The sequence below is a fragment of the Pelobates fuscus genome, chromosome 3 (genome assembly GCF_036172605.1).
Source record: "Pelobates fuscus isolate aPelFus1 chromosome 3, aPelFus1.pri, whole genome shotgun sequence".
Lineage (NCBI taxonomy): Eukaryota > Metazoa > Chordata > Amphibia > Anura > Pelobatidae > Pelobates > Pelobates fuscus.
The window spans coordinates 84158672-84176626 of NC_086319.1; positions in this window are offsets into that span (position 1 = coordinate 84158672).

Consider the following 17955-nt stretch of genomic DNA (forward strand, 5'->3'; position numbering starts at 1 on the left):
TCAGCCTTTGTTTCCAAGTGGCTGGTTTGGCTGCCAGTGTCCCTTTGTCTTTCCAGAGGTCCATCGTTATGTGTCTGAAGTCTTCTCTGAGGGACGCTTTTAGGTCCTGCAGCATGAGGTGCAGTTGGTGACCGGGGCGTCCTTAGGTGACAGAGGTGCTAGGTCTATTTCTGCGAGGCCCTCCGAGGAAGGTGAGTTCACCATGCTTTCGTCGCCATCTTGCATCTGCTTAAGACTGTCTGTCTTTTTTGGCTGAGCGCCTCAGGTCGGTTATTTTTAGCTGTTTTGACGGAGCCATCATGGTTTTGTCGACTGTTAGCAGCTGGGTTTTTCACCTGTTTATCAGGTCTGTTTGGCACCTTAATAGTAGCTTTGTGACTGGTGAGTTACGGAGCTCTCACTCCATGCGACTTTCCCGCTCTGCATTTAGCCACCATAAATATTACTATTTTTTTTTTGCCACCAACCAAGACAATGTATAAATTGCATGCCTTATTCCCCTATGTAAACTTAATAATGCAAACCCACCAAATACAACTTAGCACAATATTTAAGGAATTGCAAAAATACTAATTAGTCTCTTCAGGTAACATGATTCTTTACCAGACAAAGGCAGAACTTAATAAAAGAATATTTATTATGGTCAAAAAAGTCACAGTGCATACAAAAATATAGATAAATTAGTTACACCAACAACAGATAAAAACAAGGGATACAATTACAGAAGTCCTAATCACTTACTTAAGTTTTCAAAGTAAAACTTCTGCCCAGGGGGTCTCTGGTAAGAAAGGTAGTGACTCACTTTGAATTAGCAAGTACAAATACACATCTCAGTATCATTGGATTATACCCTGTGGATTACCAAGCCTCGCCCAGAGGTGGAGATAGGGCGTACTTATAGTAACTAAAAGTGACCACCACGTTGTGTTCCAGACCAACATTATTCCAAATGGAAACATTTGGTTCTATCTTCTTTTATGTACTTGCCATTAAAATAATAATCGCATCTAGGAATATTTTACTATTTTTCCAATCGATAGAAATGACTCGCCTTACTTGTGACCCAATATAGCGGACATCACAATCCCTTCCACTATGGTTATTACGCAAATCATGTTTAGGCTTGATTAGAAGCTTGTGCTGGTCACATTACAAATATAACAAAAATGAGGCTTAGCCATTGTTCTGTGGGTAAATATTAATGTTTCTTTCTTTTGGATATAATACTGGAACAGAAGGCTTGTTTTCTTTTTCTCATTAAAGAAAATGATCATAAACATATCAAAGAAATCAACTAATCAATTAGAAGGTATAGGCCATATGGCTGAAGTGAGCTAGTTTATATTTATCACACAGCTATGTTACAATGCTGCCACCCAATCCATGTGTTCCCTATCAAGGGTTAATAAGTATATAGGGGTGTATATAAATAAAATACCCCTCTCTGTCTCATAGATATCTTTGCCAGAAGCTCAAGGAAGCAAGGTGAAAGGTCAGTGTAGGGGGGTCTGCCTTGACGTTGGCAGACAGGCATTCCATCCAATGGCCATTGAAGTAACTAATTGACTTCCGTTTGTTTAAATATACATAGGGATTTAGGAGAGAGCGCAGGTAACTTTTTTTCTTTGGTTTTTACTGTATGTATTGGGGCTGATGTGTACTGTGGTCGTTGCTGCCACCCAGGAGTGATGGGAGTGAGCGCAGGACTTATCTTTTTGTAGTTTAAGTTTAAACCAGACTTCCAGGCCACTTATGTGTGACTTCTCACACCTTGCAGAGCCTTTAATTAATCAAAGGGTCAAGCCATATGGTGAACCATCTGAAACCTTTCACATTCCTGTGCAATTTACATTATCCCTTCTGTCATCTGACCTTGCAACCAAGTGGCCAATTCATATATGCACTACACAAATTACATTAAATGGCAATATTATAATGCATATTATAATATTATAATGAATTATGCACCCTTAGAGTGCCAAATGTTGCCTGTCCCTGCACTACTGTATGTGTTTGTTGCTTTACATGTTATACTTGCCATTGTTTTTTTGCTTTACATGATATACTCCAACCAGTATTGCACATTCCATTTTTACATTGCTTTTGTTTTTCCACCTAACACACTTTTTTCCACTTTAAGATAGCCATATGCAAATCTCAAGCACCTCATGAGATCCTGAGATTGTTCTAGTATAGCTCATCGTAAAACAGCCTGTGCACACAAAAAGTAAATACTTAAATTTGATTATTGCGCAAGTTTACATCCAAAATTTTGTAGATAGTCTTTAGGTTCTGTGGATACAGAAAACCAACATAGGGTAATACGTTTTGACACTCAATAATGTAAGTGAGAGACTTGCACATCTGATTGATGTATCCTGCCTTCATAGTTTAGAGCAAACTCAGAAATGCTCTAAAAATTGTGAGTTTTTCTAAGTCTCTCACTTACATTATTGAGTGTCAAAACGTATTACCCTATGTTGGTTTTCTGTATCCACAGAACCTAAAGACTATCTACAAAATTTTGGATGTAAACTTGCGCAATCACCTTTCCTTTTTCCGTTTTTTATATGTAAGTGCTACAAAGTGACTGTGCACTTAGGTGTTTTTGCTGCATGTCGCAATATTTCTGTTAATTAGCGCCACCCTTTTCCTTTCTCTTTTTTGTGTGTTAAATTTGATTATGTTGCTATTAATATTGGTTTACAATTATTGCATTTTATGTTTGTGCATATGTAACGAACCCTGAATTGGTAGCTAGGGGTTTGTCTGTGGTAATAGCTCGCTGTTCGGGTTGCCATTCGTCTCTTACTCCAGAGTAGATGCAGCGTTCCAAGCAGAATTTCCCAAAGCGGTAATCGGGTACCCAAACATCAGCCGAAACATGATGAAGGGTGTAACAGGAATTAATTTTATTGTGCCACACTGGCTTTTATGCGATTCTCCAGGCCAGAGGAACACCCCCTGGACCTGATGGAAAACAGGGACACAACTTATTACAACCAATGACAATACAGGGACAAACAGTTACACTCCCAGTCACTCCCAGTACAAACAGTTAATTCCCTCCTCTCTGCCTGGAGATAATTGGGTCCCCCCCTTATTCTTGTTTAGGGCCCTCAGGGGTGGGGGGCCAGGGGGGAGGACATTAGGTCCCCCCCCCCTTATTCTTGTTTAGGGCCCCCACCCGCCGCTCAGGGGTGGGGGCCAGGGGGGAGGACATTAGGTCCCCCCCATTAGTATTTAGGGCCCCCACCCGCGGCTCAGGGGTGGGGGCCAGGGGGGAGGACAATAGGTCCCCCCCAACATTTTACTTTCGGGCCCCCACCCGCCGCTCAGGGGTGGGGGCCGGGGGAGGCACTATTTTTTTTTTTTAAACAGTGAGCAGTCACAGGCTGCTCACTGTTTACTAGACATGCCCCTACTTTAGGGCCTCCACCCGCCGCTCAGGACTGTTGATGAAATCTTGGATCCTAAATTGTTACTTTCTTGTCCTACCGGTACCATTTTTTACATATTTATCTTCATCTCCTATAAGGTGACTTGCCATCCTTTCATAATTACTTGATGTATCTAGGCGATTCATAACTAACCTCTTAAGGTTGGCGGGTTTGGCTGCTTCCATTTATATGTTAGCTATTTTGACCCCTATTAAGCATTGTATGATTATTGTTAGTACCTCCTCCGGAAGTGTTAACGAAAACATATGTAGGAGATATGATTCAGGTTGTCTTGGAATAGCTACCCTTAAACCTATACTGAAAAAAAATTCTACCTCGTTCCATATTGAAGTAGTTTTTGGGCATTCCCAAAACATGTGATATAGGGTACCAATTTTTGATTGGCATCTCCAGCATTCTGCAGACGTTCCAGGATATAAGCGTGCTAGTTTTGTGGGTACCATATACCATCTCATATTTAATTTACAATATGCCTACCAGTGTGCTAAACTTCTAGAGGCCCTTTTAGTGATTCTAAATGCCTTGTTCCAGTCTTACCCCACAAGCTGCCTGTTTAAACCTTTTTCCCATTTTTTCATATAATCTACAGTGCCCTCCTTCTCTATGGACATAAGGGTAGTATAGCAAAAAGAAATAGCTTTATTATGTGTAAGTTTCCTTTTGCACAAAAGGTATTCTAAAGGTATTTTCTTTTATCTTAGGAAGTGCTGTAATCAAAATATGTTTGATTCGCAGGTATGTAAAAAGTTCTTGGGATGGCAAAGAATAAGTTTCCTGGAGTTTGGGAAACAGCTTAATGCCTGCCTCATTATATAAAGCGCCCACATGACGGACCCCATATCTTATCCACGTGTCTAAAAATAAATCCGTGGTGTATGAGGCAATAACCTGACTTGGTGCCTCCCATAGCAAAGCCTTAGCAACTTCCATTTTAGTTATGGTCTGTTGCCATATATTTAAAAGTGTCTTTGTAGGAGATAGCATAGCACCAAACTGTGCTTGTCTTGCTTGGCCAACCCATAACGCCTGTTCCACTGATTATACACGCATTTTCCAACTTTAGCCGTATTGGGGGAGCCCTGCGTTCTAATATAGACATACCTTGCGCTATTATAGAGGCCTTATAGTACAACTGTATGTTTGGTATGTTTAAACCACCTTTCATATAGGGCCTCCATACTAAATTCTGTGCTATTCTCTGAGGTTTTCTTTTCCATAAATGAGCGTTAATGATCATTTGAAATTTCCTTATGAGTGCATTCGGTAAAGTGATTGGTAATGTTCTAAGAAGATATAAAATATGTGGTAGGATCATGATCTTTACCGTATTTATACGACCCAGCCACGATACTCCCTATACTCCCATGATCTCCAATTTATGCAACAGTGGTATATGGTTTTCTAGGCATAATATGAAGATCAGTGGAGAAAGAGGGCAGCCGTGTTCCATTCAATATATTAAAGGAAGTTGAAAGAAAACCTGAGCTGTAAACTTTTGCTGAAGGATGGTTATACAGAACCAAAATGCTATCTAAAAATTACGCTGCACACTGGGAGACCGCCCAGTTTTATAAACGCCGGGGTCAGCCACCTGACCCGGCGTTAAAGGCACAGTACCTCAATCACAGTGGGAGGTATAAATATCTCCCACGTGTGATTGTTAATTCTGATTGGAAATTATCCAATCAGAATTAACCTATGGATTTAAATACTTACCTTTCCTGTTCCTCCCTGCCCTGTTGTGGTCTTTGCTTGCTAGTATTGCTACTGAAACTTTTGCTTCTTGTTACGTACTCTCTGGCTTGTTTATCTGACTTTGTGACTTTCGCCTACCCTTTGACCTCAGCTTGTTTCTCGTTATTCTGTCTTCTGGTTCCCCTTACTCGGCTTGTCTCCTGACTATTCTTTGTGTGCTTAGCCCGGCCACTCTAAGGTCCGGTACAGCACCTTTTCTGTGTGTGTGTTAGCGTGTTTGGTTCCGAGAATCGTGACAACTTGTTCCTGAGATATCCTATTAATCAACAAGGGTTTTATACGTGAAGCTATTCATTTTGAGTAAAGTTTAGTATCAATGTTTAACAGTGAAATTGGCCTCCTGTTAGCACATTCTGTGGAAGTTTTGCCAGGTTTAGGCAACGTTATGACGTGTGCTGATAACATCTCCCTCGGCATCATCCCAGCATTTTTTAAATAATTAAACAGTTTCGTAAGATGCGGTGTCAATTGGGACACAAAAGTTAAATAAAGATGTGAAAACCCATCCGCGCCTGGGGCTTTATGTTTAGGAAGTGCTTTTATTACTTTTTTTACTTCCTCTTCCGAAATTGGTTCTAGCAATGACTGGCATTGTTGCTCTGTCGGGGTGGGTAACTCTACTTCCTCTAAAAAAGCCAGAATTTCCTCTCTAGAGGGTATATATCCTGGTTCAAATTGAGATTATATAATTTATTATAGTAAGATGCAAGTTCTTTAACAATATCTTGGGGGTTAAACAGTTTACTATTAGTAGCAGATACCATATAAGGTAATTTGGATTGTTGGGCTCTAGATTTTAACCTCCTTGCCAATAGTTTACTCAAGCTTTCTCATTTGTCCTTCTAAAACCTTCAAATTAAAAGATTGCAGTTCCCTTTTAACCTTATTAGGTTGTATTGCTATTTTTCTAGATGGATTTAATTTGTTACGGTTTTCTAATTCGGTAAGTTCCTCTAAAAGACGTTTTTTTATCGGCAGAAATGGATGGCGGTTAGGAGCTCATATCTGTAGATGGAGTATTAAATTAAAATTATAAAATTATAATAAATATTTAAAAAATTCTTGTCCTACCAGGGTGATAAGCTAACCAAGAAATAAATATAATTAGCTTTTATATATTGCCAACTTATTACACAGATCTTTACAATTATACAGTGCTGATCTATAACAGCAAGTAATTGCGGATCGATACAAGAGGTGAAGAGGACCTCCTCAAACTAGCTTGCAGTCTAGGTGGTTTCCAGTTATGCGTTCAAATACTGCATCATAATTGCTGAATGTCAGGATAGTGATGTACATTCAAATAGCTTTATAATATTTTAAAAGCAGTCTCTTTTTTATTTCTTAAAAGAGACACTTAAAATATGCCTAGTGGGTTACCACTAATTATAACATAAAGCATTCCTTTTGTTGCAGTTTTATTGATAAAATACATCAACTACAGCAACTATATTTTAAAATATTTCTGTGTTCAAAATCTGTTGTGCATACGCATAGTTGGTAAAGAAAAGCATGAAAGAAAGATACAAAACATAACTGTGACAAAACAACAAGTGATAAACCGCGCCAAACAGAACTCAAAAATCACACGGGTGAAGCCAATCTTAACAGTGACCCAGTAATGTGTAATCTATATATATATATATATATATATATATATACCGTATATATATATATATATATATATATATATATATATATATACCGTATATATATTTCCAATATATAACGGCACTCACCCTTAAGTTTTTTGTGCCTCGGTGCTACCAGCGGATAAAATATATAAGTAAAAGATAGAGAGGTGCACTCACAGGTCTTCTTCCAAACATGTAGTTTATTCAATAATTTCAAAGTTGTCCCAACGTTTCGACCACAAAAGACACTTTTGAAAGAAGCCTCTATAGGTGAAACGCGTAAAGTGGACTTTTATGTACTTTCTCACAGAGTGTTTTTTATATATATTTGTTTTTATTGATTTTTATGGATAATAAACAGTTATAATACTTTTTCATCACTCTGAGATATCCATTATATATTTTTTCCTGGTTAACATCTTATTCCTTGGTGGGGATTATACCACCTACACTTTACAAACTAGAGCGAGGCACGCTCTAGGAAATGTGAGCACGATACTTTATATTTACTTGTTATTCACAAAGATATCAGCATTTATTGCACTATGTGGATTCTTCTGTCTGTCTATGTGTTCTTTGTTTGAGACCATCAAGACGCGGACCACTTCACATCTATCCAAAGACGGGGATTATTCCGTCTATGCGCAAGAACAGTAGAGCTCTGTATTTAGCTCTGTTAATTGTGAGTGTACATCTACATACTCTTTATTTTCCCACTGATTATTTACAGGGTTACACTATTATTCTGTATATTTTTCTCTTTTTTTGAGGTATACTACTGAAATTGTATGACCATAAGGATTTGAGTACGTATATTCGTATCACAATAAGGGCGCGGTTTCCTTTTTCTTTTTGTTCACCCATGTCTAAACTATAGACTATTAGTAAACGTGCAGGTTTGCATCTTTCTGGCTTCATTGGACCTCAGAATTGCACTTAAGATAAAAAACAATAAGATGGTGTCAGCATTTGTGTCCTTCAACGATGTTGTGTCATGATGATCATTGTGTTAAGTAATAAGTATCTGTTGTGTGACTACTCGTTATATTACCCAATGTGTGAGTTGCTAGCTCGGGTGATGCTCTTCAGTTAGTTGGCAGGGTAGTCATGGACTTGTCGATCTGGGATGTCCCCTAGGACGTTGGCATGTGCTCTGACTAGAGTTAGGTGCAGTAGACTGCTATTTAAAAATAAAAAAAACGCGTAACAGATAAAAAGCACTAACCGTATAAATAAATTTTACGCCCCTCTGGTTAAGGTTGTGCTGAGCCTGCAATATGTGGCAGTGTGTTGTGATTAGAGGCGGGGGGGGGGGGGCAGGGGGGGTGGGAGAGATTAGCATTGGCTTTGTAGCCTATCCGTCTGGGTGTGTGTTAGCTTCTTTGAGCTAGGTAAATATGTAGTGAACATTGTTAGAAACAAATATCGCATCATAGACATGTTTCAAAGGTTAAGAACAAATTAAACAAAGGTAAGGAACAAATTAAACAAACTATGTGAGGATCTGCTGGGGTTGGCTGGTAATAGTCCCGTTTCACCTCGTTTTTAGGGTAAGTCTTAAGTAGCCGTTGCCGCGCCGGCACTGGCTGTCGCTCGTTGTGGGACAAATGGGGTGATTTTAGTGGGGTCCCATCTGCGTGATACCGCTGGGGCCTTCTCCCGTCCGGGGGGTCCCAGACAGTCCCGTGTGAGGCCGAGTGCCTCCAGTAAGGAATCCGCCCCAGACAGCTCTCGTATTGAGTAGGTGTTTCCTCCGTGCGTGACCAGGAGGGTTCGGGGTGAGAGGTTTTTCTTTAGTAGCTACAATCTATTAAATTCTACAATGAGTACAACAGTCATTTATATCATGCTTATATGTTATGTAGGATTTAAATATGTATTTCACTAGATATTACAGTCACACTTATAGAGATGAAGATTGGAACCTCAAAATATTAGAAAGCAGTGTTACTCTCCCTATTTAGGTGCCTGGCACTGGATGACCTTAATCAACTCAGACAGGCAGACAGCCACTATAGGTGTCAAATGGAAAAAAAGAAATATCCAGGCACACATTAGGATTCTTCTAAAAGGCAGTCTTTATTTGAAACAAGGAAGTGGAGACAACGTTTCGGCTCCTCTCTGAGCCTTTATCAAGTCACAGATTTGATAAAGGCTCAGAGAGGAGCCAAAATGTTGTCTCCACTTCCTTGTTTCAAATAAAGGCTGCCTTTTAGAAGAATCCTAATGTGTGCCTGGATATTTCTTTTTTTCCATTTGATATCTTCAGGGATTGGCCCTCCCTTTCTGGAGCACCCTGCAGAAAGTATTCCCCCCCCCATTTTTTAGAGTGTGCATTTTACTCTTATTTTTTTGCAAGCCACTATAGATAGGTCAAAGTGAGCCGCCTGTTGAAAAACACACTTTCTTTAAACGTGTTTCTTTTGTTGCTGTAATGGCCAAAAGTTTGTATTTTTTTTTAACTTAAGCTTTTAGGCATGCTCACCTCCTCATAGAGGATCCAGCATCACCATTAGCCTGCTTTTGTTGGGAAGCCTGCAATGGCATTCCCACATCAGAGACAACTACCCATGATGACGCCCATGTGTTCTTCATTGCCAGCACATCAGCTCATTGAACAGAGTTATGTGAGTCTTCACTCTTACTCTCCTTGTTCAAAAGCTGGTTGCTCTATGTGTATTTTGATCGTGAATCTCCTCCGTACACCATGCAAAGAAGCTTCACTAGTAAAATGTAAATTTGAGAGCTCTAATCTTTGTGGTGATAAAAATGAACTTGATGCGCATTAATGTGCTTTCTACTAGCAAGATAAGTCAATTAGCAGTGCTTCCTAAAATATGGCTCCTAGACCAATGACGCACGTGGAATCCATGCACGTTAGATGCAACACGAAGTTGTAGGTGTGTACTCAGACAGACTGCCTGAAGGGAGGGGAAGTGTGAATTAGGCAGAAATCTATACATGTGTTAGCTATTTGGCTAGCATAATATGTAGGTGATAACAGAAGAGCAATTAATCTGTGGTAAGTGGACGATGGCAGGACAGGCACCCTTTCACCCAGCAATGAAAACATTGCCGATTCTCCAATTTTTTTTACATTGTAGGGTTAAAACGACAGGGACAATGCACCCGGACCTTCAAATGAAGTATATAGAAAATGAATTGCCAAAATAAGGAGGAATAACAGGATGTGTTCTAGCCCTCAGTATGGAGATAGAAAACCAAACGGATAGCAAAAATCTAAAACTTCACTTTCTCTTAGTTCAGTTAAATACAGTGAATGATTGCATACAAATTTAGCACGCAGATAATATTAGTTTTAGTCAAGAGATTGTCAAAATTCAAAAATAGTAGGGCACCTGCTCTCAGTTAATAATCTGAAGAAAATACCAACTGGAGTTACACCCCGGGAGGGCTCTGATTTCAGGAAAATCCAAAATATGACTGTACGGGCTAAGGAGACATCACTCTCTATCTTTCTAAATGAGTCCTGCAGATTGTAAGTCTGCCACTAGGTGGCTCTAATGAGATCCAAAGTAACAGCTGTAGTATATCTAACAATGCACACAAGGTGGCTCAAAGTTTGAAGGTTAAACTTGCCCTAAATAATTGCTGGTCAACGGTCCGAAAGGTAGCTAGACAGAAAAAAAGAGTGACAGAGGTAGTAGAGGCGAGCACCTGGCAGGGGCCTCGCTTTATAAGTGCAGAGCTCATCAGATGTGCACAGTGCATCATGCAGCATTAGGAAAGTTTAGCCTTCAATGACTTAGGGTATTATAGGAAACGGCTACATAGTTCCATCTTTATCTATTAATAAACTTTTGGTTTCTAACTTTGGGTTAGCTTGTGTGCACTGATATATATACTACAGCCAGCTGTATAGTTTAAAGAGCTGGTTACTTCAGATCTCGTTAGAGCCACCTAGTGGCAGACTTACAATTAGCAGCACTTATTTAGACAGCGTGACTTATTGTCATTTATAAAGCACAATAAATTCTGCGGTGCTGTACAATCTCATTAGATTGTTTAGTATTACATTTTTTTTTTTTTAACATTTATGCAATCATTTACCATTTGTAACTGAACTAATAAAAGTGAAGTTTTAGATTTCTGCCATTTACTTGTTTTTCTATATATAAAATGAACTTTAATGTACATAGGTATTAAGGGCCTGTATGGAAGGCCTATGGAGAAATCAAAAAGTAGAAACCATGGGTATTCAAACTGTAGGGTGGGGGGTGGAGGGATGAATCCTCCCAAAAATCTAGTGCGGGGAATGAGAAGATTTCCCCTCCACTCATGTAGCTTTTAAAATCATGTTTTACAGTTTAAAGAAGATAAGAAAAACTAAATATAATTTAAAGGGGCTGGTTATCGTCTCCATATAGCTTTTAAAACAATTATATTTCATTAAGAATAGGCAAAGATATCAGTGGAAAGCCTAAAATACACATCTTATACATTTTTTATTTCTATATCTGTACTGAATAATTGTTTTTTTTTTTTTCTTCATGAGAAATTCCATAAATACATATAATCTCCACGTCTTGGGAATTATAGATTTATTTGTGCAGCATAAACGTTGTTACATCGCAGAATTTACATTTTTTTGTGTTTTTTTTAAGAAGTCATAATATATCATTTTGCTTATAGAAAACTGCATTATTTAGGGTATGTTCCCCAGTGGGGGCTGTGACTGTTATGAAAGGCAATGCCCTCCAGAGTTTCTTCGGTTCCTAGTCCTTCTCTAATGAAGGTCATATCTTATTGAGGCAATTCATATTTCTGTTATGTATGTTATTTATATTCTTTAGTATATTATGGTGATTAATTCAGACCATTAATACACATAGAGGATGGACAGCTCACATCAGGATTCACAAGTTCTTTGAATGGATTAAAACATTACCTCTACTGACAGCAATTACATTTTGATTTGACTTGAATTACTGAATCTTTAATAATAATTGTATCTTTAAAAAAAAAAAAAAAAAAAAAAGGATTCTCTCATGTTCATAAAAGTTAGTTTTTATTTTATTTTCAAGGTCATGTGTAGTAAGATAATCCTCACTAGATGGCAGTGTGTCTCCAACCATTACCCAAGCTGCCTTTCAAAAAGCAAGAAGGTTTTTTTTTCTTCTGGAAAATACATTCTTTTTTTTTTTTTTTTTTTATTCTTTTTTTTTTGTTCGTACATGAAGTAACAAGATAGCATGCAGCGCCACAACAGCGTCTGCTAGCGTTTTGTCAGCATTTCAACATGTGGCAAATTAAACAGCACAATATTTTTGTTTTAAAACATTAAAATAACAGGACATGAAAATAACATCGCTTTTCTCATTCTTTATTTTTTTATTGTTTACGTAAAGGTGGGGGTAAACAGGTGTTTATGTCGTCCCCTCACTCATAGACAGGCCCGTTGCTACCGGACAGGCAAACCAAGCAATTGCTTGGAGCCCCGAGCTGGCCCTGGGCCCCAAGCAGAGCCGGTGCTTACAATAAGGCTGCAGCCGCCTGAGCGCTCCTCTCACTCCTCTCTCGTCACCTCCCCTTCCTTGTATCGTGGCTGAGCTCCTCTTCCTCCTGCCGGTCAATCCAGGCAGGTACCGCGCGGTACATGATAGATCATACAATTTTACTCAAAGGGGCTGTTGCACTTAAGAGTTCTTCACATGTAAATAGAGTTCTTCACAGTTGCAGTTTTCCATGCTATCCACAACCAGTGATGGTCATGTATCTTCATATCTGTTGATAGAGATGGAATGCCTGGGCTTATGTTTAGGTACCTAACGGATATATGATTACCATTCGCTGCAACTGGCCATTTTACCAGCTACAAGTGTCACAAAGGAAGTTATATTTGAAGATCTACTGTGAATTAATCTCTTCAGAGCAGAGAAATCACACAAAAAAACAATGATACAAAGATGTACAAAATATGTTGCTGCAAGTATTTCATTTCAGTAGTGTCTATGCAGCTATCAAATCAAAAAGGAAAATTGCATTTTAAAGGGGCTCATAGGGGAAAATTGGTCGGTGCTGATGTTCAATATATTGTCAAAATTAAAGTATTTTTATCTCAACAATTTCAGGTATCTAGAACTGTGTTACTATAAAAAAACGAGAGAAAAACAAGCTGGCTCTGCAATTTTTCATTGTTTCAGGATTAGCATATAAAAGTATGTTTCCAATGCGTTTTACCAATCTTATATAACTTCAAAATGAATAGTAGCTTTTGTTCTTTTATTCAGGAATCTAATTCAAATCTATAATTCTGAGATACGGAACCATCTGCATAATGAGATGACGTTTGTAGAGTGACACCAATAATAATATAATCTTGTAAGCACATCTTTAGTCTTTCATTCTGTGGTGGGAATTATGGGATTGGTAGTTCAACAATTGCTGGGCTGGTTGGTTGGTTGTCGGGAGAGCCAAACACCTTTAAAATTGATTTTAGGAAACACTGTAGGGTCTTCACACAGACTTCTTGCTAAGCTGTAGTTGTTAAAGGAACACTATTGTAACCTAAACAACTTTAGCGTAATGAAGCAGTTTTAGTGTATAGATCATGCCTCTCAGGTTTTACTGCTCAATTCCAGGGCCGCCATCAGGGCATGACAACCATAACAGTTGTCATGGGCCCGGCGGTCCTGGGGGGCCCCGAGCCCCACATACTGCTGCAGTAAGTAATGGCTGAGCTGGGGAGTTAAACAATCTCCCCAGCCAGCCTGCACTCAGCAAGGGGCCCGCACAGCCGTCCGCGGGCCCCTGCTGCTCCTAATCATGTCCTCCGTGCAGGGCACACTGAGGGACAGCTATAGGGGCCTTCCAAAGACCCCACTAGGCTGCCCCTCAGTGTGCCTGTCTCCAAACACAGCCTCACTGAGCTGCCTGTAACATTGCTCAGGGCAGCTCCGTGCAGCTTGTTCTGCAGGAAGTGACATCATCAGTCACAGTGCAGAGTGAGCTGTGCGGAGCTGCCCTAAACAGACTTACAGGCAGCGTGTCAGCATTGTGAGGTTCCTTCAGAAGAGGACCACCAGAGAGGTAAGGTTTGGGAGGGTTTTGGGAGCCTCTACCCCCCCTTGCTCCCACTGCATCCCCTACCCCCCTTGCTCCCACTGCATCCCCTACCCCACTGCATCCCCTATCCCCCCTTGCTCCCACTGCATCCCCTACCCCACTTGCTCCCACTGCACCCCCTACCCCCCTGCTCCCACTGCACCCCCTATCCCCCTGCTCCCACTGCATCCCCTATGCCCCCTGCTCCCACTGCATCCCCTATGCCCCCTGCTCCCACTGCATCCCCTATGCCCCCTGCTCCCACTGCATCCCCTATGCCCCCTTGCTCCCACTGCATCCCCTACCCCCCTGCTCCCACTGCATCCCCCTACCCCCCTGCTCCCACTTCATCCCCTTCCCACTGCATCCCCTACCCCCTTGCTCCCACTGCATCCCCTACCCCCTTGCTCCCACTGCATCCCCTACCCCCCTGCTCCCACTGCATCCCCTACCCCCCTGCTCCCACTGCATATCCCCTACCCCCCTGCTCCCACTGCATCCCCTACCCCCCTGCTCCCACTGCATCCCCTACCCCCCTGCTCCCACTGCACCCCCTACCCCCACTGCACCCCCTACCCACCTGCTCCCACTGCATCCCCTACCCCCCTGCTCCCACTGCATCCCCTACCCCCTGCTCCCACTGCATCCCCTACCCCCCTGCTCCCACTGCATCCCCTACCCCCCTGCTCCCACTGCATCCCCTTCCCCCCTGCTCCCACTGCATCCCCTACCCCCCTGCTCCCACTGCATCCCCTACCCCCTGCTCCCACTGCATCCCCTACCCCCCTGCTCCCACTGCATCCCCTACCCCCCTGCTCCCACTGCATCCCCTACCCCCTACCCCCTGCACTGTGCGCAATGGTAGGGTTTCGCTTTTGGTAGTGGCTAGTGGGCTACCCAACTGCTCCCACTGCAGCTCCTATTACCCTTTGCACCCACTACAGCCTCTATTCCCCCCTGTACACTCTGCAGCCCCTTCCACTCACACCCTTTACAGCCCCTTCCTTTCGGCACCCTCTGCAGTCCCTACCCCTTTGCACGCACAAAGAAACATAAAGTAACACTATAGTTACCAGAACAACTACAGCTTAATTTATATTATACAGCTTAATGTAGTTGTTCTGGTGAGTATAGTCTACCACTGCAGGGTTTTTGCGGCAAAGACTGCCTTTTCAGAGAAAATGCAGTGTTTACATTGCTGCCTAGGAACACCTATGCGCTTCCTGTGTCAGTGTTGCAAAATGTGCAGCACTGACATTCAACATCTCCATGCTCTGCATGTCGACGCTGAACGCTTGTCATAGAGAAGCACATAAATATATATATATATATATATATATATATATATATGTGCGCAGAGGGCCCCCTGCTACCTGTACGACGAAGTGGGGGCCCAGCAGCAAACTCTGTCCTCCTTTCCAGCTGCTCTCTGTCTAACTTTCCTGCACCCTGCGGCTGCCAGAGCGTTGCCATGGGTTACTATGGCAACGCTCCGCACAGCACACAGGCCTATCTCGTGAGATTTAGTCAGAGAGGAGCTGGAAAGGAAGACAATGTCTACTGCTGGGCCCCCTCTTCAATGTACCGCGGCTGGCTCCCTCCACCATGCCACTGGATCAACAAGAAATGCGATCTCCCCCCTCCCTGGCACAGAAAGAACCAGGGAGGGGGGAATAAAATTGAAATATACACAAATAAATAAAATAATACTCCCCTTCCCCCCTATTTTACACACACACACACTGAATCCTTACAAGCACACTCTGCACTACACACACACACACACTACATTCACTCAACACACTCTGCACTACACACACACTACATTCACTCAACACACTCTGCACTACACACACACACTACATTCACTCAACACACTCTGCACTACATTCACTAAATACACTCTGCACTACACATACACTACATTCACTAAAACACTCTGCACTCACTACAAACACTACATTTACTAAACACACTCTGCACTACACACACACACACACACTACATTCACTAAACACACTTTGCGCTACAGACACACTACATTCACTATACACATTTTGCTCTACACACACACTACATTCACTATACACATTTTGCTCTACACACACACACACTACATTCACTATACACATTTTGCACTACACACACACACTACATTCACTATACACTCTGCACTACATTCACTATACACTCTGCACTACACACGCACTACATTCACTAAACACACTTTGTACTACACACACACTACATTCACTATACACACGTTTCACTCACTACAAACACACTACATTCACTACAAACACACTACATCCACTACAAAAACACACACTCTGCATTCACTATACACACACCTGCATTCACTACACACACACTCTGCATCTAATGCATGCATACAAACATTACATACATTACACAAACGTACAATCTGCATCCACTATATACACTGCATCCATGACACACATACTGCATCCATGACACACATACCGCATCCACTATACACACACACACTTCATCCTTGTGGGCGGACTCGGGGCTGGCCCCGGGGGCCCAGATCTTGAGCTGTGTCAGGGGCCCTAAAATTTCTGATGGCAGCCCTGCTCAATTCACTGCCATTTAGGAGTTAAATCACTTAGTTTCTGTTTATGCGGCCCTTGCCACACCTCCCCAGGCTATGATTGACAGAGCCTGCATGAAAAAAAACTGGTTTTACTTTCAATCAGATGTAATTTACCTTAAACAATTTTATCTCTTGCTCTGTAAATTGAACTTTAATCACATACAGGAGGTTCTTGCAGGGTTTAGCAAGCTGTTAACATAGCAGGGGATAAGAAAATCTAAATTAAACAAAACTTGCAATAAAGAAAGGATAAACTTTAGATGACTCTTCACAGGAAGTGTTTTGGAAGGCTGTGAAAGTCACATGCAGGGAGGTGTGACTAGGGTTCATAAACAAAGTGATGTAACTCTTAAATGGCAGAGAATTGAGCAGTGAGGTTGGAGGGGCATGTTCTATACACCAAAACTGCGTCATTAAGCTAAAGTTGTTTTGGTGTCCCTTTAAGGTGCTTAGTGTCTTTTTAATACCATATTGGATGTTGTTGGATTGAACCACAAAACACCAGTATATAGAGATAAGCCAAGATGATGTGTATAAATATTTCTTTCAGCAACAAGAAATGCAGGGGTTTCTGTGATTTTGCCTGCACCCCAGACCATGTCCACCCAATAAATTAGCTGCTATACCTTTATCCATAGCCTTGTGTATTGCTTAGTGCTCCAGTCTATGTATAGCTATAGGCAGAGTTGTGGTTTTAACATGCACAGTCCATGTTTTACTATCTCGGCAGGCAGAACTGTGGTTTTAACATGCGCAGTCCATGATTTACTATCTCCCTTGGGAAGAGAGAGAGTTCAGTCCAAGTGGTACCTGCAGCATGCACTTTCTGCTTACAAAACCTGGACAAAATTAACACAGGCAACCTGGAACTTTGTGTTCTATGCTGCCTAATAGACTGATAGTCTATCTCTATGGCGCAAGCTTTGAACACGGAGGACAGAGATCTCCAAGTACAAATTAAAAGTCCAAATTATGCGTGCAGTATGCAGATGTTCATTTTTTTTTTACCTCCTACAAATTACAGCAGTTCTAAGCCACTGTCAGTGCTGTGAATAGGCCTAAAGCCAATTTTCCCTTACTTATGCCCCCCCCCTGTATCTTAATGATATATTCCCTTTTGTCATTTCCCTTTTCATCTTTTAATCCTTGCAGTGGATCTCAATATCTGGTACCTCAATTTTGTTCTACGGTGCCCATGATGTCTGCAGTTTTCCCTTCTGTGGGGTTCTTTTGATTTATGGATTGCGGATAAATTAGCTCAGCAACTGAAATAGAACTTTACTTAAAGGAACACTCCGCGCACTAATATAACTTAAGTACATTTGATACGTTTTGATAGGTTTTCACCTCATATTAGTGCTGTGTTTTTCTCATTGTTTGAATCTCCTTGGTTTTGCTTAAAAATCAAAACAGCTGTGCAACT